The sequence below is a fragment of the Pinus tabuliformis genome, chromosome J (assembly GCF_031772625.1).
Source record: "Pinus tabuliformis cultivar Carrire ecotype Pingquan chromosome J, CPIR1, whole genome shotgun sequence".
Lineage (NCBI taxonomy): Eukaryota > Viridiplantae > Streptophyta > Pinopsida > Pinales > Pinaceae > Pinus > Pinus tabuliformis.
The window spans coordinates 1,442,266,826-1,442,293,600 of NC_142295.1; positions in this window are offsets into that span (position 1 = coordinate 1,442,266,826).

Sequence of the window (26,775 nt, forward strand, 5' to 3'; positions counted from 1 at the left end):
ATCAAAGAGGATTAAAAGGGATCATCATGATAAAGATAACCAATCATAGCAGAATTAGTAGAACAGTGACAGCAAAAGATGATAAGTAAGTGTGTCCTTCCTTTTGTCCTCTTACCAATGCAGAGCCTTATAAAGATAGCGATTTATGATTGGCTGATTTCAGTATATTGTGATTTTGTATCTACTACATAAGTGCATAACTGTATTTTGAGAGAACAGGAGCAATAAGCATCCTCAATTTAGAACAACAAAAGGAACAAGCTGTTTCACAGGGAGAGCAAAAGCATGCAAGTGGCGTTCCTTTTGGAAAAAGGAACAACAGAAGACCACAAATAGCAGAAAATACAAATTTAGTTCCTTTGAAAAAGGAACAGCAAAGATGGAAAACGTTGTTCCTTTGAAAAAAAGGAACAGGAGAACACACAGATGCCGTTCCTTTGGAAAAGGAATAGCAGAACATAACAATTCCGTTCCTTTGAAAAAGGAACAGCAGAAATAAAAAATGTTGTTCCTTTCCCAAAGGAACAGCAAACACACAGAAATGCCTTTCCTTGGGAAAAGGAATAGCAGAAATAAAAAATGATGTTCCTTTGGAAAAGGAATAGCAAAAGACGCAAAAATGTCGTTCCTTTGAAAAAGGAACAACAGAAATAAAAAATGATGTTCCTTTGGAAAAGGAACAACAAAACATGCGGATATGCCATTCCTTTGAAAAAGGAACAGCAGAAATTTAAATGTTGTTCCTTCAGAAAAGGAACAGCAAAACAGGCAAATGCCATTCCTTTGTAAAAGAAACAGCAAAAATCAAGAATGTTGTTCCTTTGGAAAAGGAACGGCAAAAACACACAAACGCCATTCCTTTGGAAAAGGAACGGAAGAAATCAAAAAATGTTGTTCCTTTGTAAAGGAACAACAAAATACGCAAAAATAAAGAAAAAGAACCAAATTACAACAAGATGACGGCTGATCCAAAGGGTGTTTCTCTTTTGAAAAAGGAACAGCCAAAAGAAAATGTTGTTCTTTTGGAAAAAAGAAAGGAACAACAAAAATAATAACAGTAAAAATATGTACAAAAATGATTCAAGAAAAGAACTTATGTACAAACTGTAGAAAGAAATGAATTCCTTAATGAATTACAGGTGAGGAAGACTTCTCTTCCTCCCCCAAAATCTCCATATCAGCGTCTCGGCGTAACTACTGGCAGAAGGACTCCCGAGTGAGTGGTTTGCGATAGAGACGAACTCGGTGGCCATTTGCCTTGAAGGCATATCCAGAACTGTCAATAGTGATTAGAGTAAGGGTCCCATTGTCATGTACCTTCTGGATTTCGTATGGTCCCAACCAACGAGTCTGGAGTTTCCCAGGGAAGTCCTGAAACCTGGAGTCGTACAAAAGAGCCCAGTCTCCCTCGTGGAAGACTTTATTTTTAATGAGAGCATCATGCCATTTAGCTCGCTGTTGTTGGATCAGGGCAGTGTTTTGAAGTGCAGAGAGCCTAATTTCGTCCAGCTCGTTGATCTGCTGCAATCGATTAATCTGTGCCTCGGTTAAATCTAAGCCAACTTCCTATGTTGTTCGTAATGTTTGGATTTCGAATTCTATGGGGAAAATGGGTTTTTTTCCAAACACTAATTGATAAGGTGAGTAACCAGTGGTGCTTATCCATGTTGTTCTGTAAGCCCACAGTGCTTCGGGTAGTTTGGCAGCCCAATCACGTCTATGTGACGCAATGGTTTTCATTAGGATTGCTTCTATTATTTTATTGCTACTTTCTACCTGTCCATTGGCCTGTGGGTGGTATGGAGTAGTGATTTTATGCTAGACATGATAGTTGTTGAGTGTTGCAGCTATTCTGTTCCCAACAAACTGTGGTCCACCATCTGTAATTATTTCTTTTGGAAGGCCATAACGTACAAATAGATGGAACAGGAACTGTATGACAGAGTCCTCTGTAGCTCTAGGCAATGCCTCTACTTCAACCCACTTGGTGACATATTCTGTTGCCACCAAAATATATGTTTTCTGGTTTGATGATGGGTTAATTGGTCCAACGAAATCAAGAGCCCATCGCTCAAATGGTTCGATGACTAGCTATGGTTTCAGAGGCATCTCATCAGACTGACCAAGGCGTCCTGCTCGCTGGCAACTGTCACAGGCTTGGACAAATTTCTTTGCGTCTTTGAAAATCGTGGGCCAATAATACCCTGTCTGCAGCACTTTATGTCCAGTTCTGCGATCAGCGAAATGTCCACCACATGGTCTGTCATGGCAGGCTTTTAAAATGTCAAAGATTTCATCTTCTCGAACGCATCTCCTGATGTGCATGTCTGCCCCTGTGTGAAACAAATAGCCCCCAATCCAAGAAAATCGAGCACTCCGCTGAACAATCTGTTTCCGCTCATTAGGGGTTAGATGCTTTGGTAATTTACCTACTGCTAGGTAATTGGCAACATCAGCATACCAGGGTGTTTGAACAGCCACAGCAAACAGATGCTCGTCCAGAAATTGGTCTTCAACTGCTGCTGCGTCGATTGGCTTTGGCATTCTTGAGAGAAAATCGGCTACAGGATTTTCTTTGCCAGGTCGATCCTTGATTGTAATATCAAATTCCTGCAATAAAATCAGCCATCTAGTTATTCTGCCGTTTGTGATAGGCTTGTTTGCTAAATATTTTATGGCAGAATGATCTGTGTACAAGATAACAGGATATCCAGTAATGTAATGTCTAAACTTATTGATAGCATGTATTACAACTAGAAACTCTTTTTCAGTAACAGTGTAGTTTAATTCAGCAGGGGATAAATTTTTGCTAATGTAATAAATTGCATATGGTTTTTTATCCTCTTCCTGCCCAAGGACCGCTCCAATGGCTGTATCTGAGGCATCAGATGATATCTGGAATGGCAAATCCCAATTTGGTCCTCGAAGGACTGGGGCTGTGGATACGAGCTTCTTCAGATCCTTGAAAGCACGTTCACATTTTTCTATCCAAAGAAAATCAACGTTACCAGTTAGTGCATATAGAGGTGCAGCAATGTGCGAATAATGTTCTATAAATCTCCTATAATAACCAGAAAATCCAAGAAAACTGCGTACCTCTGTTTGAGTGGTAGGAGTGGGAATAAGAAAAAGTATTTGGATTTTGGTTGGGTCTACCTGAATGCCAGCTGCTGAAATATAGTGTCCTAGGATAAGTCCTTCAGTCATCATCATATAACATTTTTCGTGGCTTAAACAAAGCCTGGTAGCAATGCAGCGTTGTAGGACTTTTTCTAGGGTATCCAATGCTGGATCGAAATCATCTCCGTATGGTGTAAAGTCATCCATGTATACTTCAAGTCTGTCATTTATTAAATCTACAAAAATGCTAAGGATAGCCCTTTGGAATGTGGCAGGAGCATTGCATAAGCCAAAAGGTAGAACTCGGTAGGCAAATGTTCCCCAAGGACAAGTAAAAGTAGTTTTGTCTTGGTCTTCAGGGGCAATCTGAATCTGATTGTATCCACTGAAGCCATCCAGGAAAGAAAAGAATTTCTTTCCTGCTAAAGTGTCTAATACCTGGTCGATGAATGGGAGAGGGAAGTGGTCTTTTTGTGTTGCTTTATTTAGCTCCCTGTAGTCCACACAGATTCTCCATTTCCCATTCTTTTTTGGTACCACCACAAGCGGAGAGACCCATTTACTATCAGAGATAGGATAGATAAAATTGACATCTAAAAGTTTTTGAAGTTCAGCTTTTACCACATCTTTTAGATGAGGGTTTAGTCTCCTCTGAGGTTGACGAACAGGTCTTGCATCTTTTTCTATATAAATGTGGTGTGTACATAATTGGGGGTCAATTCCTTTCATATCAGGGTAGTCCCATGCAAATGCTTCTTTATATTTCCTTAACAAATGGATGAGCTTCATTTCTTGTTCAGGTGTGAGGTTGGCATTAATATTTAAGGTTTTTCCTGGTTCAATTTCCACAATTTTACTATTTGCAACAGAAGTAACAGGTATTGTTTGATCATGTGTATCTTTCAGAGGATCTTCTTCTAATTCATTATCAAATGCTGCTTCTATCATATGACACTGTGTGTAGGATCTGGATTCAGTTTGACTAATGAAATTATTAATGGCATCATCTTCTGTTTGGTCTTTGAAATCAAGTGCCTCTTGTATAGTTAATGGAGATCTAATGTTATCAGTAAGGTATGATACAAGGTGCTTATTAGTTTTGATTATTGTGACACTTGGCTGCGCTGGAGGATATAGAACTAAGTTCTTGATATTTGGTCCTTTGGTTATGGTCATATTTCCTTGCCGGTAGCCAATATAAGCATCGGCAGTGGCAAGCCAAGGTCTACCTAAAATCAATGGATGTCCATCAAGTCGGGTTTTGGGATTTATTATCAGAAAATCGGTTGGATATTCCCAGGAATCAACAGAGACCATGACATCATGTAGTGTACCCTCCGGCCTAACCACGGATCGGTCAGCCAATTCTAGCAAGGTAGAGGTGGGTTCTACAGATGTAATGCCTAGCTTTTGGCAAGTAGTGGTTGTTAAGATATTAATTGCAGCTCCTAGATCAACTAAGGCATTGGACAGGGTCTGTCCATAAATTTGGACAGTTACAATTGGATTTCCTGGGTCTTCATATTTAATGGGTGTTTCTTTTCCTGATAGTAAGTCAAATAAAGTGCCGACTACTTGGACTCTTGGATTATTTGTTATATTCCTCCTTGGTTTCTTTATGCACAATTCTTTGATAGTTTTTGCGTATATCGGGATGTCTTGAATGGCTTGGAGGAATGGAATTTTTATGTACAGATTTTGTAATTTTCCCAAAATGTCAAAATCAAGATATTGTATAGGTCGAGGTATGATTAATTGTTCTAGGAATGGAGGAGAGGATGTGTTTGCTTGATTATGAGTTTGTTGTTTATTCACATCCTCTTGTTGTGACAGATGTTCTTTGGGTAACGGATCTTCAACCTGAACTGTCTTATCTCCCTCGGTTTCAATAATACGCCCAGATCTTAACTGAAGATCATTACACTCCCTCAGATCGGCTCCTATCTCTGGTGTTTCTATGATTTGAATAGATTGAACCGGTCTGTTATTTGGATTAGGGTTGGGTTGGGCTGGGAGTTGCGGTCTCATATTAGACTGGGGATTTTGTTGTAAGGCTGACAGTGTAGGTTGAGGGAGCGGAATGGTTCCTACTGGCTGATGCATCGGTCTCTGCCAGTTTGTTTGCCAGGCTGAACTTTGTGAGGTAGGGGGAGTCCATTGTGGTGGATATGAGTTACCTTGCCAATATGGTGGGGTATAAGGAAGATTCGGCCAACCAGATTGGCTTACCTGATTCAGCCACGGGTTTGAAGAAGGAAACGACTGTGGTGACCAGTTTGGAAATGGGGATTGGGATTGACTTTGCCACATATTATATTTTTGAGCATTATACTGTGGAGGCTGAAAAGAAGAAGTTGGGTCTGGAAACATACCAGATTGTCTCGGCTGCCACTGACGGTGCTGGTTGAGCAAATACACTGATTCTGGCTCTTCTTCCGCTTCCTTATATACCGCTTTCAATCCAGGAAGTGAGGGACAGCTCTCCGTAAGGTGATCTTTTGTACAGATGGCGCATGTTTGGACTGCATCCAGTGGACACTCCTTGTGGCTATGCTTTTTCCTGCATCAGGGACAGAAGATTGCCAAATTCTGTTCTGCCTCCATTTGCTTCTGTTTGGCCTGCATAATATCAAGTTGTGTAGTCAATGTCCCTAGTATATCAGTTTTAAAATTTTCCAATAAATTTCCAATTTCTACACGTGTTACTCCTTCTGTCGAAATTTTATTATCTCTTACAAACCGATCATGTTCTGTCGGTTTTACTCTTGTGTTGCCTCTCGAGCTCCTGATACATAAATCAATAATGTCAGCAAAATTTTCTTGATAAATATCCCCTTTTCCCATAATGTTTAATGTTTCAATCCATTGTTCCTTCATGCCCCTTATTAATGCTGTTTTTAACACATTATCAGGTAAAGGTAGTGATGCATAAGGAGATCTTTGTAGATTATACTGGAAACGTTCCACATACTCCTCTAATGTTTCATTCGGTCTAGCTGTCATCTGGAATATTTCGTCCTTCAGTTCTCTAGACCTGCAATAATCCTGATATTTTTTTAGAAAAGATTCTTTCATTTGATCCCAGTTATTTATAACCCCGCCACCTAATCCCATAAACCATCTTAAAGCAGCCCCTTTTAATGTAGAGGGAAATAGTTTCAGTTTCTGGGGGTCGGTGGTGTAATCATATCCCCTGCACAGTACATCAAATTCAAATAAAAATGCATCCGGATCTTCTGATGTAAGACCGTGGAATGTAGGGATATGTTGAAGAGGGATTGCTTTCATAGGCACATTTGCTGCAGAATCCACTATAGGGTATTGTAATGTAGAGGTTTGGGTGTTTGGCTGGTTTTGAGCCATTGGGTCGAATATATGCCAATAACCTTCTGGGATATCTAGGAGGGTATTCCTAGGTTGAGAGGGAATGGCTTTAATGGGGATAGTTTTAATAGCACTTCCTCTATCTGGGATAATGAGAATGCCTGATGTTTGAGGAGATTGAGTTTCTTCAACAATGATTTTTGCAGCACTTCCCTTGTCTGGGCTGTTTAATGGCTGAGTTGTTCCAATAGGAGACCTTGGTTCCTCAGTTTCCCCTGTCTCTCCTTCTCCTTCATAAAGATTGCTGAAATTCCCTTCCTGCAATAGTTCTGGAGTAGAATTTTCAATTTCTTGAAAGTCCTGCTCTTCAGTTTGACTATGCACCTCAACAAAGGCTACAGATGGTGATCCTGTGGCCTGAAGGGGACTAGTAGGCTGTTTAGAAATGACTTTCCTGGGTCCTACTGAGGGCTGAGATTCTGCTTTCTTGTAGATTTCGTCTATGAAGGTCGGTCGGCCAAGGGTCACCGGCCCCTTAGCTTTTTCTGGCTTGGGTAGAGGTTTGGGATTTTTTTCTGGCTTTTTCTACTTAGTCATGCACTCAAATTAACTACTAAATTCTATTCAAACAAAACAACAGCAAATCTGTAGGAAAGCGGACAGAGGAGCAGGGCTTTTACATGCTCCACACGTAGGTTCTTACCTTTCGTTTTTAAAATCCAATTCTTCCCTAACAGGTTCGTACACTACTCTGAAAAAAAAAGGAACAAATGGCTACACTCTTTCCCCAGCAATGATGCCAAAATGTAGAGCTATAAAAAGGGTCTCTTTCACCTCTAATTACCTCACATTAATATGTCAATCTAGGAACGTTTTGTTATTTCAAAGAGTGTCTCAGTCTGAGGCTATCATTTGCTAGAGTAATGCTAGTAGTACAGTGTTTCAGAAATACAAGAGTAAATGCTTGTCTACAGCTTAACTTCTTCAAAAGATTAAATCACACATTCAAAAGACTAAGCAACTTATCAGTCAAGGGTTCAGTAGCAATAACCCATCCCTTTGGAAACTGATGGAAAAGGAAATCAGAGAACAGATCGTGGATCTGGGAGCCGGACAGTACATGCCAATGCTCACTACAGCTTGAGATCATTCTTCACACCAACACCAATAAATGGAATGGCAGATGAGAAATGGAACAACAATTAAGAAATCGAACAGCAAGTCTGCAATGGAATAGCAAATCCGAAATGGAACAACAATTCTGAAATAGGACAATAGCTAAGAAATAGAACAACAACTAAGTCTCACAAGCAGTAACAATCTTAATCTATCAGATCAAATGCATTAATCGTAATCAAACGGCAATCTTTCACTCTTAAGGGCGAATCGAACAACACACACCAATGGAACAGCACTGATTACTGATAAATTATGGAACAACGCTTGAAAACCATATACGCACACAACACACTTAAATAGTAATCTGATCCAAGTATCAATCTCAGTTAGAAAGAATACGACTGCATTTTAAAATAGAACAACATTGTTCATAAATCCAACAATCGTAAAGAACATAACTCCCAAGATGAATTCCGTAACGTTAATGAACAGGTGCACAGCACAAAAGCTCTGTAATGGAACAGTAACAGTATTCTGTCAAGACTAGCAATATTAGATCAACTCTTAAAAGAACAGTAATATGATGCAGAGTCAATACAATAGTTTTGTCTATAGAAACCTTAATGAATTAAACATAACAGAGCATGTGATGTAAACTTATAAAACACATCAGATTACCAAATAACGTCGATAAGAAAACCACGCATAAACCAAACGTAATAATATAGGAGCAAGTGTCCTCCAGGGCCGGGCCCTTAGCCTCCAGGGGTACACCGCTTGAAGTTAATCCAGACTCAGAGATGAAGTAATAACCAAGTTTGTATTAATGCATAGAGCAGAATTACAATAAACCAGTTCTTAACGAGACTCGATGATCAAAGTTTTGATCTTTAAAAGAAATTACATAAAAGCATAACCATATCTAACTCTCCCCTTCCTCCGAGCTAACAGTGTTGCCCCTTTTATAAGGGTGACGACGGAGATGTCTAAGTGCAAAAATAGATAAAACAGCGATCCCTCAGGATCAAGGATCCTGAGGGATTCGCCGAACCGTTAGTCCTCAGTCATTTCTTTTCTCTCCTGCGCCGAGCTGATATCTCCACCTCCTTTTCCGGGCTGATTCGCTTTGATTTGCTTTGCCTTGTTTGCATTCGGTCTCCCATCAAAGGGACAGCAGTTAACCCGTCCTTGTCCTTTCCTTTGGAACGGAAACTTCTCGTTTTCCCTCCTTCCTGCATAAGGAAATGACAATTGTCAGCGTTTTAGTCTTGCATATTAATCTCACATGTTTTATTATAATTCTTTATCATTTTCCGAGTTCATGATGCAAAAGGTTTGCAAGTTCTAATGAAAAGATACTGAAATAATCATAAAAAACATACCTTCTTTAGTACTCCACAGTAATCTTAGATGGGGAAGGAGAGAAGCGATGTATTAATCCCTATGTTGAGAATCTGTGATAGACATATTAATCTACCGGATCAGGCACTTTAGCCTCTGATCAAAGTCCCACATAGACTCATTTACCCTATGTTGTATTTCCTTAAACTCTGTTATAGACTGTTCTTGAGACTTAGGCTTTTTAAACTCATTGTTCAGTGCCTGCTGAGTCTCTGCCATCGTCGTGCCAGGTTGATCTGTACATAACTTGATATACCAAGTCAATGCCCTATCCTGCAACACTATGACTAGCTGTGCTTTCTTCATATTATCATCAGTAATATGTTGTGCCTTCCACACAACATCTATGACGAACCATAATTGTTCATGGTCCTCACTTTCCACCCCTTTAAAGATCAGCATTTTCATTGTGTTCACCATGTTGAATGGTTGATGCTGAGTGGAGGTGGAGGTGGAGGTGTAGGTGTATGTGGCAGAGGTGGAGGTGGCGGTGGAGTGGATGGATGGGGTATCCCTGGGATACCCTGGCTTACTATCTGCAGTGCACTTCGCGGTGTTCTCAGAATAGTTCCTTTGTCGTCGCTATCAGAAGATCCTAACAACGGATTGTATTTAGAGCCTAATTATTTGTCTCTTATGAAATTTTTGCTACTTCACATAGTCCCAAACATCAATATAATGGAATAACCTATTTTTAATGGCACAAGTGTCCTCAGACACGCAATTTTATTAATCAGAAAAAAATAATTACATAATTTGATTTTGCAAGAGTTTACACCCGAACAACCAAACACTCTTGCAATGAGCTATTTATAAGCTCCATGTCCTAACTACGTCTAATTATGGATCACTTATTAAATAACAAGTGTCCATTTACAATAAATGCTATTCAAACCAACTAGCTAACAAATCTCCTAAAATAGAGCCTAAGATACGACACATTTGGAGAGTCATATCTAGTTACAACAATATGCTAATTCTAAAAGTCTCCATTAAATAATTAAACATTCTAGAATAATAATTATTAATTTATTATCTTAAATTAATAATTATTTTATTCTAATTTTATAACCTATGATAAATTGTATTTTTGAATCACCTAACAATTTTTTGCACAATAACATATTTATTCAGGTTTTCAGAGATTTTAAGTACTTACCTCTTGGTCCCTTGAAGAACTTGCAATTTTCTTCACTATAGTTGGAAGACGAATCGATTGCAAACTCAGTGATGAATCCTCCTAGAATACAATCGATCCAGTGGTCAACGGTCCATGCGATGGTGTTTTCTGAAGCCTCCAAGCACTTCACCAGTTTTGGGGTCCACACAATAGGGTCGTCAAGCTTCCACATACATTGAATATATGCTAATTTGCACATCCACTCGTATAATTTTCCAGGAAAAGAGCATAAGAAGATTTCAAGATCGTCTATGTACAAGTATCTATTCATCCACTCTTCCTTTGATAACCGAGGGTTTCTATTCTCCTGAGCTGCAAACATGTGCAGCTTCTGATCAATCCACTTCTCAATTTCTTTCTTAGTGGGGAACCACTTATTCGACATCACACAGTCCTTAGACAGATCTTTATCCCAGAAATGGAACCATTTGTTGGGTTGATGGGGCCTGACTCATGTTCAACATTATTTGCGCCAACCAACAAAACCCTAACTGTTGGCCCTTTTGTAAACAACCTGCGTAACACAAGTTGCAGTCTCACTCAAAGCAGTATTGGGGGATGAGAGAACTAGGTTTCTATATCCAGAGGTATGTGTGATAGTTTTTTGCAGTCCTCAGGCTTAGATCTACCTTCACGAACCCTTAACCCTTCCAAACAGACAATTACTATAGATGTACTTAAACAACTTCTAGATCTTTGTGAAGGATTTTAATCATTCGTAACATGCATAAATAGTATTGATCTACTATTTTTGTGCACCAAATAAGAATTAATTCATATAACTTATAATGTAGAGCGGAAATACAAAAACTTGCAAAAGTAAGAAAGAAGACACAAATGCATCAGAATTGGCTCACAACAATCTTTATTAAGTATAATCAATTCAATAGAAACTTATTTTTCCCTACGTACTTAGCTGTAAGGGCCCACACACTCAGCCTATAGACTTACCAAGGTCTTCATGCACTCATCTTCAGGATCCTTCCCCTTCACCTAAGTACAGGGAATAGACCTTTCCTACCTTATCTTACTTTCCCTTAAACAGATTATTCTTAATTAGATACCTCTTAGACTCACTATGACTCATCTGTATATAGCATTTCACTTACAATACCATTAGACTCACTATGACTCATCTGTATATAGCATTTCACTTACAATACCATGGTCCGCGAACCATGGGAAGGTCTCAAAACCTCCCTATCACTTACCCACCTAAGGGGCTAAAGCCCCTTTGACTCATACTATCTTCGCAATCCATTTCCACATTTCGCAGAGACTTTACATATTTACAAAATTTGACCAAAACTTAACCCCTAGGGACCCCATCCCAACAGTAGTCCATGTGGGATGGTTGTAAGTTGTCGGTTAATTGGTCCCACTTCAATAAATGGAACTTGGAAGTAAGGTCATATCATAGTGACACTTATCTCGTGTTTACCCTAGGGAGCTTGTAAAAGTTGGTAAATGTGGGAGGAGGCATTACACCCTTCTTGATTTATTTCCTCACAATACAACATGCAAGGATTCAAGCTTCCATTCAAACAAATTTGGATATGATGGATACAATATTTTCCCCTTTTTTTGTCTCTATGTTTCTAATTCCAAGTGTATATCTTGTTATCACTAGATTTATTGGCTCTCTTATGTGGATGGAAAGTTGTTTAGACCTCAAATCAATCCATTGAAAGGATTTCCATGACTCAAACATGTTCAAGAGCAAAGGGGTAGGGTTGGTTAAGCTATAACTTACACTAGTGAATCATGCTCATCAAAAACATAATACACATTTCATTAGTAGTGTAGAGACAAATGAGGACAATGAACATGTTTAGGAGAGAGGAGACTTACAATGATTGAATCCCATCTATGAATTCCACTTGCGTACCTCCTATATGGAGTTAAACCTTATGCACATAAATTTCCTTCTTGAATTCTAGTAAAAATCCCCATTTATAAAATCTTGCTCCACTATAGGGTGCATTGAATATTTCATTTAAAGTATTTGTTGCATAATTTATTTGTCATTTAAATTACTTAGCATTAAATTATCAATCCAGGATTCATATTCTTGTGAAGCATACTTGCACTATGTATGCTAGGTAGTTAACTTTCAATTAAAAAGAAAACTATCATATGGAAATGATTGTAAGATGAAAATGAAACCTATTCATGAAAGATCTAAATGAGCACACACACTTGTTCTTTCTCAAATATTGTATCTAATAAAGAATAAAATTCAGAACTTGAGAAGTAAAGGGATTCAGAACAAGATTATTCTAATTCTTGTTGAGAAATTAAGATGTTGGTAGATAAGGTTTAATTTCTCTGTCATGATAATTACTTGTGAATGTTGTTGGATTCTTAGTAAATTTTAGTTCTCTTCTTCATGAAGCAATTATCAAAATTCAAAACATGAAAATCACAAGAGATGTTGGATGTGTGTTATATTCTTTCCATCACCTACATATGGATTTGTGCATGGATTTCGCACATGGTTTTGGGCATGATGGTTTTCTGCCCATGGTATTTTGTAGATCCGGTCAAGGGAACTATCGTTATGTTCTAATCCATGGTTAATGGATTGGGGTTTATGAATGCTTCGACATGTATATATATGTATTGTAATATTGAAAGGAACATAATGAAAAATCAATTTGGTTGTCCCAATTTTGGGATCTAGGGGAAATCTCTGTGTATTTGTTTTATATTATCGCCATTGTTTATTTTATTTTTTTTAGAATTCATATGTGTTGTCACTTTCTCTAACTCCTGTCACACAAGTGCTTCAGACGATATAGAAGCCTCCTAGAGATAGCCTCTGGGCTGATAGGAGACTAGTGCCTAGGACATCTTAATTAGTGATATTAGATTTATCTTAAAGACTTATAGCACCATAGTTTGTCACAAGCAATTCAAATAGGCTTGATTCAAAACCATTCATAAATATACAGTGTATGAACCAGTGTACACACAGGAATACACAGGAAATACTCCTCGGTTAGTGGTGGCCAAACCAGATTGAGAGCTTGCAGCAAATCAGTTGTTAAGACAAATGTAATGGTAGAAGACAATAGAGGAGAAATCCATCATACAAAGCTTAAACTTAAGAATTCTTTATATCTCGATTTAGAGAGAAGCGAGAGTAAGAAAATTCTTATGGAATGCTAAGATACATGGAGTGATTTTTAAAGACTTTGTTTCCACATCAATACAAGCATTTTCCATCAATAGCTTGATCTAAATGAATCTGCATCTAATGTGAAATATATCTAGCAGCTACGTGAAATGAAACTTGAGAAGAATATTTAACATATATGAAAATACAAATGGAGATGAACATACTGTAATCCAATAAGTTGGAATCACTATAAATCTTGTATTAATCTTCTGAGAAATGTGCATACATCAAGATTCATAACACTACCTTCATGAAAATAGGAAAGGGCCCTTTCCAAGAGTTCTTTTCAAAACTTTTGAACCTTCTTTAATTGTTTCTTCCCTCTATTTAGAAGGAGAGGGGAGCTTTGAACAACAATTAAAAAATATCTCAGTCGAGCTCCAACTGTCTGATCAACTATTTGTCTCGGCATGCGATGTTTATGCCGTCCAAAAATATTACAATAGAATCATTGATTGCTTCTTTAAAATGCAACAAAGTACAAAATACAGAACATGGGAAAGCTGAATAATGACCATAGAAAAATATCTCCATGTCGATTCTTGTGATCGCCTCTAATCAGGCCATGCCTTTTCCATGATGTTTGTCCTTTGTTACTCGGCTAGCTCCCATCACTTTCGCCTTAACTACTTGAATTCCCCACTCTCTGGAGCTCGGAAAGATCATATCTTAGTTGCTTGTCATAGAGAAAAAATGAATATTGACTCGGTAGTATTTCATTGCCTGATTGTGTGGAGCCCCATGCCGAGAAATTACTGCTTCCTGAGTCCCATACCTCCATTTACTCACTAAAGACATGAGCACGAGGCAGTCGAATTCATTTTTGTTGCCCATACTATCCTTGGTTTCTTGTTATAGAGTTTTCCACATGATGAGACCTTTTCAATTTCCAACTACTCTATGCCTTCATTCAATACCTCAGTTGCCGACCCATACTCCTTTAAATCTCTGTACTTCTTTATTGGAGCGCTTCCATATCGTAGACTTCACAATGGTGTAGTATTCAAATTTGTCGATTTCCAACCTCTGATATGAAAAGCCCCTTCTACTTAGCCCTTACCATGTTTCTAACCATAGGACCAAGGTTCGTGACCTTCCGCTTAGCCTTAAGGTGCTAGAGAAATTTTGTTTTTGTCAGGGGCTACTTTTCCTTTGTTAAGTGATTAGCACTCGAGTTTCTTTAACTTCCTCTTGACCATGCCCTAGAAAAATATCAAATCCCCTCTCATAGGAGGTTTCCAATCGGGGAAATAACATGGAAGTTGCGATATTTCAATTCCCCAATCGTCGATAGCCCTTGGTGCTCAACCCCAGCCTTTACGCCTTTTGTTCTTTGAGTTCTTCTTGCAACTGTGTGCCAACCCTATATAGAAGCCCCTTTGTTGGCACTTTCTAATTGAAAATTGCTATAAAGTGCTGACATCCTCAATGTCTGATATGAAACTTCCAATATGATGTCATCACTTCCATGTGGCATCTCATGAGTGGTGACACATGTCAGCCAGATTTTCCCCCTTAGTCCCCTTCAAACGCCAAAACTTTCTGCCACGTGTCCTCATTGGGACCTATCATATGTTGCCATGTGTCCCTCAAGAGGAGAGAGAAAAAATCCCATCCACCTTCGGTTTTGCGATGGAATCCTTTTTTAACCTTTATTGGAGTCCCTGACAATTTTTACATTATCGACACATTATCCATGTTGCAACACTTAAAAGGTTGTCACCTTCAAAAGCTCTGATATTGTGATATTGTGATGCACCGATCTCCTCCAAGCTCTAATATTGCCTGCTATTTGGTCAATTTAGTGTCCTAAATTGCTTGCATAAATTATCAACCGAGGTTTGTAAACTAATGAAACGTTATGCACTTGTGCTTAGTTTACCTTTCTCCTACTTCGTTGTTTTGTATTTTATGTTTGTTTTGGGGGTTTCTGTTCTTTGATGTCTAAGAATGTACAACCTATGAGAAAATTTAAAGGGATCTAATGAATTCTAAAGGAAAGGAAAGGTTCCTAAGTTAGTCTAATTTCCTAAAAATGGACCAAGAACTATTGACTAGTTAGAACCTAATAAGAAAACAAAGTATCTATCTTATCTTATCATTAGTCCTAATCCATGGATCTAATTCTTAAAACCAAGAGTGATATTGATGCAGAAGGTAACTCAGTAATTGCATTCATTTAAACATTCAACCATTCAATTTTGGAATATGATGAAATCAATCTCCTTGAAATGATTTTTTGGAATATCAGTGATGCAACTAAGGACCTGAGAGCAGAAAAATGGTAAAAGCATGTAAAACTAACAATGTACTAAGTAAATTCAATCACTGTATGAATTAGATATTTAACCATTTAAGTTAGGGTCATCATCATTTTGAAATGGTTTTTGAAAACATCCATTAACACAGTTAATTGACAATTCTGTCCTAAGAAAATGAATAACAAAACAGTAAGAAAAACTAAGCAACTGTGTATTCTTATTACTTCAATCTTAATTCAGTTTGGGAACAAAGTCATTTTTCCACGAAATATCTCAGAACAACAAGGCTGCACATCTGTGATTTTATCCTTACACTATTAGTTAAAAACTGAAATGAAATATCATTCTAAATTAGAAAATAGACTTGTTGAATACAGAGTAATAGAAATTAAATTGAAAACAACAAGTGAAAAACCTCCTTCAGTGCAGGGGCCCTCTGCAACTGATGTGGCTGGAATTCTAGCTAGTTAAGGATGCACTTTAAACCATCATTGACAAAATGAAGTTTGTATTATGAAAAAACGAAGTCTGAATACAAGGTATCAACAAAAAGCCTATAAATCCTTCTAACTTGTAACTACTTCTCGGTTCCATACAACCGATATTTATAGGAAAATAACATAACTGTTTTATGAGAAAAACTTGCTACATGTGGCTAATTCGAATTAAATCTAACATGACTATTTATGAGAAAAACTTGCTACAAGTGGTTTAATTCAAATTATAATAGGATCGTTTAACTTTTGATCAACTACAGGTGGCTAATTCAAATTAAATATTCAACAGAATTTTTAAGCTGTTGATTAGCTACGAAAGAGAAAATCAAGAGTCCTACTGCTTCTAGATCACGTATTTTGACTTCATCTTTGGCCATTGCCTTAGGCTTGCTTTTTCATCGATCTGGACCGAATGAATAGGATAGAATCCATGTGGAGATGAATATGGAAATGCCCATGTGGCCCAGTTCTTTATTTGACACCTGTAACCTACCAAACCATGAGAGTAGCTACGGAATCCACAGTTGGTTGCATAATAGTCTGCGTTCTGTAGCTAATTTTCAAAAATCTATTAAAATAACAAGAACATCAAAATATAATATGGTGATCATTTTAATGCTTTCCCTAAGGCAAAACCTAGCATTTATCATTGATTGGGTATGTAGTCTTATGATAAAATGATAGAAAAATGTGAGAAAAAATGTCAAGGAGAGGGTAATTCTGAGGTTCAACATACCCCCACTGCAAAATCATTGCATGTCCTCATGAAATTTGCCAAAAATGTGAGTTCTTCCTCCCTAATGCATTTTCTCAGACACCTTTGCTAGTACATCCAATTTCCTTCTTTTGCTCTTCTTTGAAGTGACTGTTATTTTGGGTTTTCTCATAAGAAGCCTGTACTTAAGGTTAATGGTTGCTCTATTCAAAATCTTATTCTTTCTTTTCAATTTTATGTTTTTCTTATACCAGAGTCCTAAATGCAAAATGGTATTATCGTGAATTTCCTTGTCCAAATTATTTTGTTCCTTCAAGGTTTCATTCTCCTGTTTGATATGTCTGTTCAATATCTCTAATTCATAAATTTCTTGTTTGAGAGTATCAATTAGCGGTTCTTGAGGATTGACAGAAGGTTCTGGGTTCATTGAGGCACTTCTCTTCTCCATTGATTCTATGTAATCATATATTTGTTGTTACACTGGGTTTATGCCTGGAGATCTTCTGCTTGGGCTACCTTCAAAATGATGAGCAGGAGAATTTTGAGGACTGTGTGCAGAAGACATGTTAACAGGAGATGTTTATGGGGTTTCCTCGTCTAAATTTATAAGCTCTGTCCCTTTTGATGATGTTTTCTTTACCAAATCTCGGAGTCTATAGCTTCTTCTAAGTTGTGGAGGACTTACATTCTCCTCATTTGTGACCTTTTTTTCCTTTCTTATCTTTCCTCTTGCCTTGATTTGCTTCCTGATTTCTGTCAGTTCTTCAGAGATTAACTTTTCATTATCTTTTTGTAATGAATACTCAGGTCTGTCTTCAATAGTTATATCAGTCTTCTTTATTCTACTTCTTCTGGCATTATCTTCTTTAGGTGACTCTTATGCTTCTTGGAAATGGTTTCTAATAAGGAAATTATCCTAGGTATCTCCTATGCTTTTTAAATGAAACTCAATCAATACCTTTATAAACCCATGGTGGTACATGGCTGTATCTATGAACCCTATTTTATTTTGCACATTTGAGGCCATCCTTCTTAAACTATTTAGCAGGAAGAAAGGACGATTGATTTCACCATGTTCTAAGAAATTCATTAGTAAACGGATATGGTAGACATACATGCAACCAAATCTCCCCTCATAGGTGATAAATTTTTGTAATATCAAGAGCATGTTCCTCCACTTACTTTTAAGAGTTGAAATGGGAATTCCTTTTCTAAAAATAGAGACATCCATACCTGGGTTTTTGAGTATTACTTTCCATGATTCACTATGGAACTCCTTGTTTTTGAACCATCTTTCACCATGCCTTGGAAGTTCTGTAGCCTCGGTTATGAATGACTCAGTTACTGCAAACTTAATATCTCCAATTTCTACCTCTGTGCCATCAAAATATCGAGCAAAGGATTTTGTAATCTCCTTATGAAAACCATCAAATTTCTTGATGAATTTGAGCCATCCAGCTTTCTGCAACATTTCTTTGAGCTGTGGGTATCCTTCCATGTACTTTTCTCCTACCAGTTTTGATCTGACAATTAGCCCCATGCCTTCTACTACGCAAAGTTCTCAACCTTCAGAATTACCCTTCCTAGTTTTATGAAATGGATTGACTGCGAATATGGTGAAAGGAACTACGGGTTTGTATGAAATAAGTAGATGGTAGGGGTTTTGGAGAAACGTGGACAAGTATGTCACGTCGTAGTCATGACCGTTAAAAACAATGAGGGAGTTAATTATGGACCATTATGTGACAAAATATGGAGGATGTGGCGGATATGCAGTACGATGGAGATTGCAATCAAATCAAATGATGATTCATCAAGGAAACATATGAATATCCATATTATATATGCTTTATGTTCTAACCTTGCTATTAAAATAATTTTTTTCACTTTACCTTTTATAACTTAACCTTTTAATTTGTTGTTTTCTTTGATTTTGATCCATAGATACCCTTTTTAGCGTATTGGTCTTCAAAAACAAGATTCTTCAATTCTCTGCAATCATCATTTGTTTGGAACAGAGCTGCTGAATGAGATATGGTTGCAGAATCAAATTAGTTGTAGAATGGAATTAGCTGCAGAACATGATAAAAATGAAGTATGGCTATGGAATATGAATGTGAAATGAAATGGAAATGGATGAAAGTGAAGTGGAATGACAATGAAATGAAATGAATTTGTAGATTAGGAACTGCAAATGAATGTGGCTTTATGTCACTACTTCTTACAGAAAGAAAATGGGAAATATAGGATGTCATAAATCTCTGATTTTCACCCTATATTTCTTGTATAAGTATGCCAATGAACAATTGGTTTTCATACTTATACATTTTATTAATATTTTTTTATATGTTTTTTTCTTTATTATTTCCTAGATATATATACAGGAATAAGCTAAGTTAGTGGAGAAGAAGAATTCTTCTTCACCAACTTCATTTCAGTGTTATCTTGGAAAATTTTGACAAAATCCTCTCTTGAAATTGGCTTATGATATATCTTCAACCGATGACCATTCACGGGAAGAGGTACCTTTCTTTCATCTATTGTCCTTATTCTCACCACTCCATTATTAAAGACTTCGTCAATCTCATATGGCCCAAGCCAATGAGTCTGAAAATTTCCTTGAAAATCTTTGAATTTTGAATCGAACAAAAGTGCCCAATCCCCTGCTTGAAACTTCTTCTCCTTGATATACTTATCATGCCATTTATCCCTTTGTTGCTGGAATAAACTGGTTCTTTGAACTGCATATTGCCTGATTTCAACAAGCTCATTGAGTTTCTCTAACTTATGTTTTTGTGCTTCTGATAAATCCAGTCCCAATTGGACTGCCATTTTGAAGGTTTTGATTTGAAATTCTATAGGGAACAGGACTTTCTTCCCATAAACAAGCTCATAGGGAGTATGTCATGTTTTGTTCCTCCATGTAGTTCTGTAGGCCCATAAGGCTTTAGGAAGCCTTTCTACCCAATCTCTTCTGTGTAGATGTACAGTCTTAGTGAGAATTCCTTCAATCACCTTATTGGTAGATTCAACTTGACCATTTGCTTGTGGATGGTAAGGAGTAGACTTCCTATGTTTGATCTTGTATTCTTCCACAAGTCTTTCCACCATTTTAGATGTAAATTGAGATCCTTGATCTGTCACAATTTCTCTTGGAACACCAAAACGAGTGAAGATGTCCTAAAAAAGAAAATTAACTACAAATTTTTCATTAGCAAAAGGTAATGCTTTAGCCTCTACCCATTTGGTGACATAATCAGTGCATACCAAAATATACTTCTTTTGTTTAGATGGAGGATTAATTGGTCCAACAAAATCCAAGGCCCATTTTTCAAAAGGTTCAATGAGTACCTGAGTTTGTAGTGGAATTTCATCTGAAGGAGCAGGTTTCCCTACGCTTTGGCAGCTATCACACCTTTTGACATATTCTTGGCATCTCTGAAGATGGAGGGCCAATAATATCCTAAATGAAGGATTTTATAGGTTGTCATCTTGTCAACAAAGTGTCCACCACAAGGTTCATCATGACATTCCTTAAGAATTTCAGGCATTTCATCTTCTCGAACACATCTTATGATCATGAGATCTGGACCTGTTTTATACAATTCATTAGCAATCCATGAGTAACTTGCACTTGTTTGAATGATTTTTCTTTTCTCCTTAGGGAACAAATGTGAACATAATTTTCCTGTGACTAAGTAGTTGGCAATATCTGCAAACCAAGGGGTCTGAGTTGTTACTGCAAAAAGATATTCCATGTAGAGTTTTCTTCCGGAATTATCCCATCCATAATTATTTGTATCGACATTTCGAGCCATCCACTGTGGCTCATCATCAGGAAATTTATCTTCAACTAGAGTGTCATATTTGATATTTTGAATTCTAGACAAGAAATCAACAACTGTGTTTTGTTTTCCAGGTCTATCTAGAACAATGATGTTGAATTCGTGCAGGAGTAATAACCATCTCATAACTCTGCCATTAGTAATAGGTTTATTCATTAAGTACCTAATTGTAGAGTGATCTGTATGAACAAAGGTTTCATAGCCTCTTATGTAATGTCTGAACTTGTTGATAGCATGAAAAATAGCTGAGAATTCCTTTTCAGTTACAGTGTAATTTAACTCAGTGGGAGTCAAATTCTTCCTTGTGTAATAGATGGCATAGGGGATCAAATCTTTTTGTCCTAATATAGCTCCCAGAGTTGTATCTGAAGCATCTGTTGAAATGTGAAAAGGTAGTTTCCAATTTGGACCTCTTAAGATGGGTGCTTAAGAAATTTTTGCTTTTAAAGTCTCAAATGCCAATTGGCAATCAGGATTCCAATTGAATTTACAATCTTTGGTGAGTAATTTGAAGAGTGGGGATGTTGGTTTAGTGAAATTTTCTATAAACCTTCTATAGTATCTTGTGAATCCTAGAAAACTTCTAACATCATTTTGACAACTTGGAATTGATAATTTAGAGACGACTTCAACTTTAGATTTATCAACCTTAATTCCATCTCCTGAAATGTGATGTCCTAAAGCAATCCCTTTTATAAACATCATGAAACATTTTTCATGGCTTAGTGAAAGGTTTGCTTCCTTACATCTTTTAAGAAATTTTTCCAAATTTTCTAAAGCTTCTTGAAATGTATTCCCATAAACTGTAAATTCATCCATATACACCTCTATACAATCATGTATTAGATCAGAAAAAATTCCTAGTACTACTCTTTGGAATGTTGTAGGTGCATTACACAATCCAAAAGGGAGTACTTGGTAGGCATAAGTTCCCCATGGGCAGGTGAATGTGGTTTTATCTTGATCTTCAGGTGCTACCTGAATCTAATTGTAACCACTAAAACCATCTAAAAATGAGAAATACTTCTTACCTGCTAATGTATCTAACACTTGATTTATAAAGGAAAAAGGAAAATGATCTTTCAGGGTAGCTTTATTCGATTCTCGATAATCAATACATACCCTCCATTACCATTATTTTAGGCACAATCACTAGAGGAGAAACCCATTGGCTGTCTGAAATTGGATAAATGAAGTTTACGTTCAACAATTTTTGCAACTCCTCTTCACAATTTCCCTAAGATTTGGATTCATCCTTCTTTGAGGTTGTCTGATAGGTTTAAAATTTTCTTCAATGTAGATTTGATGTATATAAGTCTTAGGAATAATTCCTTTCATGTGAGTGTATTCCCATGCATATGTAGAATAATGTTGTTGTAATGTTTTGATTAGCTTTTCCTGTTGTAATTTTTCCAAGTTATTGTTTATGTTTAATGGTTTTCTTAGAAAGATTTCAACTATAGAGCTACCAAATTCTTCCATAGAATAAAAAGATGTTTGCCTAGATGACAAATATTCAATATTCGATTTTTCTTGAAATTGATCATGTTCATATTCTGGAGATGATTCAAAATTTTCCATTATATTTAAGATTTGACTATCTTCACTAATGGTTGAAATAGTAAAGAGGGGCTAAATATCATTTTCATCATCAATCCATCTTTGTCATCTATATCTGTGATTGTTCTTGATGGAGGATATAGAGTGAATTTCTTAGTTGAATTACCATCAGAGATATACATATCACTAGGTCTGCAACTAATGAAAGCATCAGCTATAGCCAACCAAGGTCTTCCTAATATAAGTGGATGTACTCCTAGATTGTTCTTTGGGATTAAGATCATAAAATCAATAGGCCACTCCCAAGAGTCTAAGGACACTGAAATATCTTCTAACACACCATCTGGTTTGATTACAGATCTATCTGCCAATTGCAGTAATGTAGGTGTATAAAGAAGATTAGGAAGTTTGAGTTGTTCCATGGTTTGTTTTCTCATGATGTTTATTGTTGCTCCTAAATCAATCAATGTATTTGGAATTTCAACTCCATTGATATGTGTTTTTACAACTGGACTTCTTGGATCTACATATTTTTGTATGGCAATTTTTCCCATCATTATGTCTGCTATTTTTCCTGCTAACTGAATTCTTTTTACTTCTTTTTTTTTTCTTCCTGGTTTCTTCATGCTCAATTCCTTTATTGTTTTAGCTAGAATTGGAATCTCCTTAATGGCTTGTAACAAAGGGATTTAATACAGATATTTTTCAATTCATCTAGAAAATCATAATTAGGCAACATAATATGCTTTTCTACCCCTCTATCAACTTGTAATATTTTAGGAAAAGGAGGTGTAGAAGTGGATACTAGTGGTTTCTCTATGATAGGAGTTGAGTTTATTGGTTCTTTGTATTTTTCGTTTTTAGTATTTTGGTTTTGAGGAGATGTTCCTTCAAAAATTTTATTTTTCTATAGAGAATCTTCCTTAGAATTTTCTTGTTGTTGAATAACTATAGAAGGCTTTTTATTTTCTAATATCCTACGAGATCTCAGTTGGACATCATTGAGATCTAAAGGAGTGATCATATAAGTTGGAAATTGCTATCCTTCAACCATATAGGTATTCTGAGGATTTTTATTGTTGGGGTTTGGTAATGGTTGGGTAGGTCACTGATTTGGTCTCTCTGGGACGGCAGTGAAAGTTGAGGGTTTTGGTTTTGAAGTTGGGGATATTGATTTTGTTGAGGAATTTTTTGGGGAGGATATTTTGGATATGATGGGGGATATTGATATTATGGAGAGAATCTTCCATAGGGATTTTGCATTCCTTGAGCCCAAGGTTGATATTGAGATTGAGATTGAGGCCAACGTTGCTGCCAAGAATTCCAATTTGGTGGGGGTTGCATATACATTTGGTTGTTAAAACCCTGGTTTTGTTGCCCCTACCAAGGTCTTCTAGAGATAAAGCAAAGAGATTCTGTTGGATTTGAAATTGTTTCATCTTGAAAAACAACCTTAAGACCAGGAATTGAAGGACAACTTTTGGTCTCATGGTTTTCTGAACAAATCACACAAGTCTCTATGGTTTTTTCATCCAAAGGGCATTCTCTTAAAGTGTGCTTCTTTCTTCATTTGGGACAGAAAATAGGTAAAGCATCAGTCTCAACTTTCTTCTCGTTTTGTAACTTAAGGGTGTCTATCTGTTCACTAAGGCTCCCTAGAATATCTATTTTAAATTCATCAAGCATGTTTCCAATTTATGCCCTACTCACTGAGCCAGTTGCAGATTTATTCACTCTAACAAGAGAAGGATCTCTTGGACCTTTCCTAGTTTTGGACTTTCCTCTTGAGAGATGAGCACATAATTCTCCAATGTCACTTAATGGGAGTTGAGGGGTATCTTCCTTCCATATCATGTTAAGGATTTCTATCCACTCATCTCTAATGGCTTTTAATAAAAGAGCTTTTAAAGTATCTTGGTCTAAGTTATCCATTTTTGCTCTTTTTAAGTTATAGTTGAATCTTTCAATTAAATCCTCCAAATTTTCATCCTCTCTTTGCATCATTTTGAACCCTTCATCTTTTTGATTGATAGGCATGAAATAATCCAAATACATGTCCAAAAACACTTTCTTCATGTCATTCCATGTTCTAATAGATTGAGTGACCAATCCCATGAACCATTTTAAAGCAACTCCTTTCAATATTGAAGGAAACAATTTGAGTTTTTGAGAGTCTTGTAAATAATCATAAGTTCTGCACAAGAATTCAAATTCAAATAAAAAGGTTTCAGGATCTTCACCTTTTAATCCATGAAAATTTGGGAGGACAGGAGGTGAGATATTCTTCATTGTGGCATATGTTTCTTCATCAACTATAGGGAATCCAAAAGAATTATCAACTTCCCTATTTCCTCTACCTCCTCCATTATTTCCTCTACCTTCTCCATTATTTCCTCTACCTCCTCCTCCTCCAAATAGCGAAAATTCTCCATCCTCTCCTTCTTCTTCTTTTCCTACCATTATAGTTTCTTCAGAGTTAATATAAGATTCAACCTGCAAGGTTAATTGCTCTTCCTTCGGTTCCTCTATCAATGGTATGTGGAAGAAAGGTTCTACTTCTTCCCCTCCACTAGGTATTCTTAATTCTTCAACTAAAATATGTTCCCTTGTAGAGGTGAAAAAGGCTACTCCTTCTATTGGAGATCCAAGATTTTCCTCCTCTAGGACTACCTTAGTAGATGAAGTAGGAGATCCTCTTGATTGGATTTCTGACCTTAGAACTTCAGGAGGTATATGGCTAGGAATATGAGTTTGAGATGGAGGTGTATCTCTTCTTAGCCTTGGTGGAGTAGGTGGTGTTATAGGAATTGAACTTCTGCCTCTAGCTATGAATCTACCCCTAGAGTCTCTTTCTCTACGCATATCATTTTTTTTTTGGATGTAAGAGATGAAGTTACCTAATTAAACTTCCTCAGAAATGGCGCCAAAATGTTTAGTCAATTTAGTGTCCTAAATTGCTTGCATAAATTATCAACCGAGGTTTGTAAACTGATGAAGTGTTATGCACTATATGTGCTTAGTTAACCTTTCTCTTACTTCATTGTTTTGTATTTTATGTTTGTTTTGGGGGTTTTTGTTCTTTGATGTCTAATAATGTACAACCTATGAGAAAATTTAAATGGATCTAATGAATTTTAAAGGAAAGGAAAGGTTCTTAAGTTAGCCTAATTTCCTAAAAATGGACCAAGAACTGTTGACTAGTTAGAATCTCATAAGAAAATAGAGTATCTATCTTATCTTATCATTAGTCCTAATCCATGGATCTAATTCTTAAAACCAAGAGTGATATTGATGCAGAAGGTAACTCAGTAATTGCATTCATTTAACATTCAACCATTCAATTTTGGAATATGATGAAATCAATCTCCTTGAAATGATTTTTTGGAAGATCAGTGATGCAACTAAGTAAGGACCTCAAAGCATAAAAAAGGTAAAAGCATGTAAAACTAACAATGTACTAAGTAAATTCAATCACTGTATGAATTAGATATTTAACCATTTAAGTTAGGGTCATCATCATTTTGAAATGGTTTTTGAAAACATCCATTAACACAGTTAATTGACAATTTTGTCCTAAGAAAATGAATAGCAAAATAGTAAGAAAAACTAAGCAACTCTATATTCTTATTACTTCAATCTTAATTTAGTTTGGAAACAATGTCATTTTTCCACGAAATATCTCAGAACAACAAGGCTGCACAGCTGTGATTTTATCCTTGCACTATTAGTTAAAAACTAAAATGAAATATCATTCTAAATTAGAAAACAGACTTGTTGAAAACAAAGTAATAGAAATTAAACTGAAAACAAGTGAAAAACATCCTTTAGTGCAAAGGCCCTTTGCAACTGATGTGGTTGGAATGCTAGCTAGTTAAGGATGCACTTTAAACCATCATTGACAAAATGAAGCTTGTATTATGAAAAAACGAAGTCTGAATACAGAGTATCAGCAAAAAGCCTGTAATTCCTTTTAACTTCTAACTACTTCTCGGTTCCATACGACCGATATTTACAGGAAAATAACATAACTGTTTTATGAGAAAAACTTGCTACAGGTGGCTAATTCGAATTAAATCTAGCATGATTGTTTATGAGAAAAACTTGCTACAAGTGGCTTAATTCAAATTATAATAGGTCTGTTTAACTTCTGATCAGCTACAGGTGGCTAATTCAAATTAAATCTTCAACAGAACTGTTAGACACTTGATTAGCTACAAAAGATCAAATCAAGAGTCCTACTGCTTGTAGATCACGTATTTTGACTTTATCTTTGACCATTGCCTTAGGCTTGCTTTTACGTCAATCTGGACCGAGTGAATAGGATAGAATCCATGTGGAGATGATTCTAGAAATGCCCATGTGGCCTCAACTCTTCATTTGACACCTGTAACCTACCAAACCATGAGAGTAGATATAGAATCCACAGTTAGTTGCAGAATAGGTTGTGTTTTGTAGCTAATTTGTAAAAATCTATTAAAATAGCAAGAACATGAAAATATAATATTGTGATCATTTTAATGCTTTCCCTAAGACAAAACCTAGCATTTATCATTGATTGGGTCTGTAGTCTTA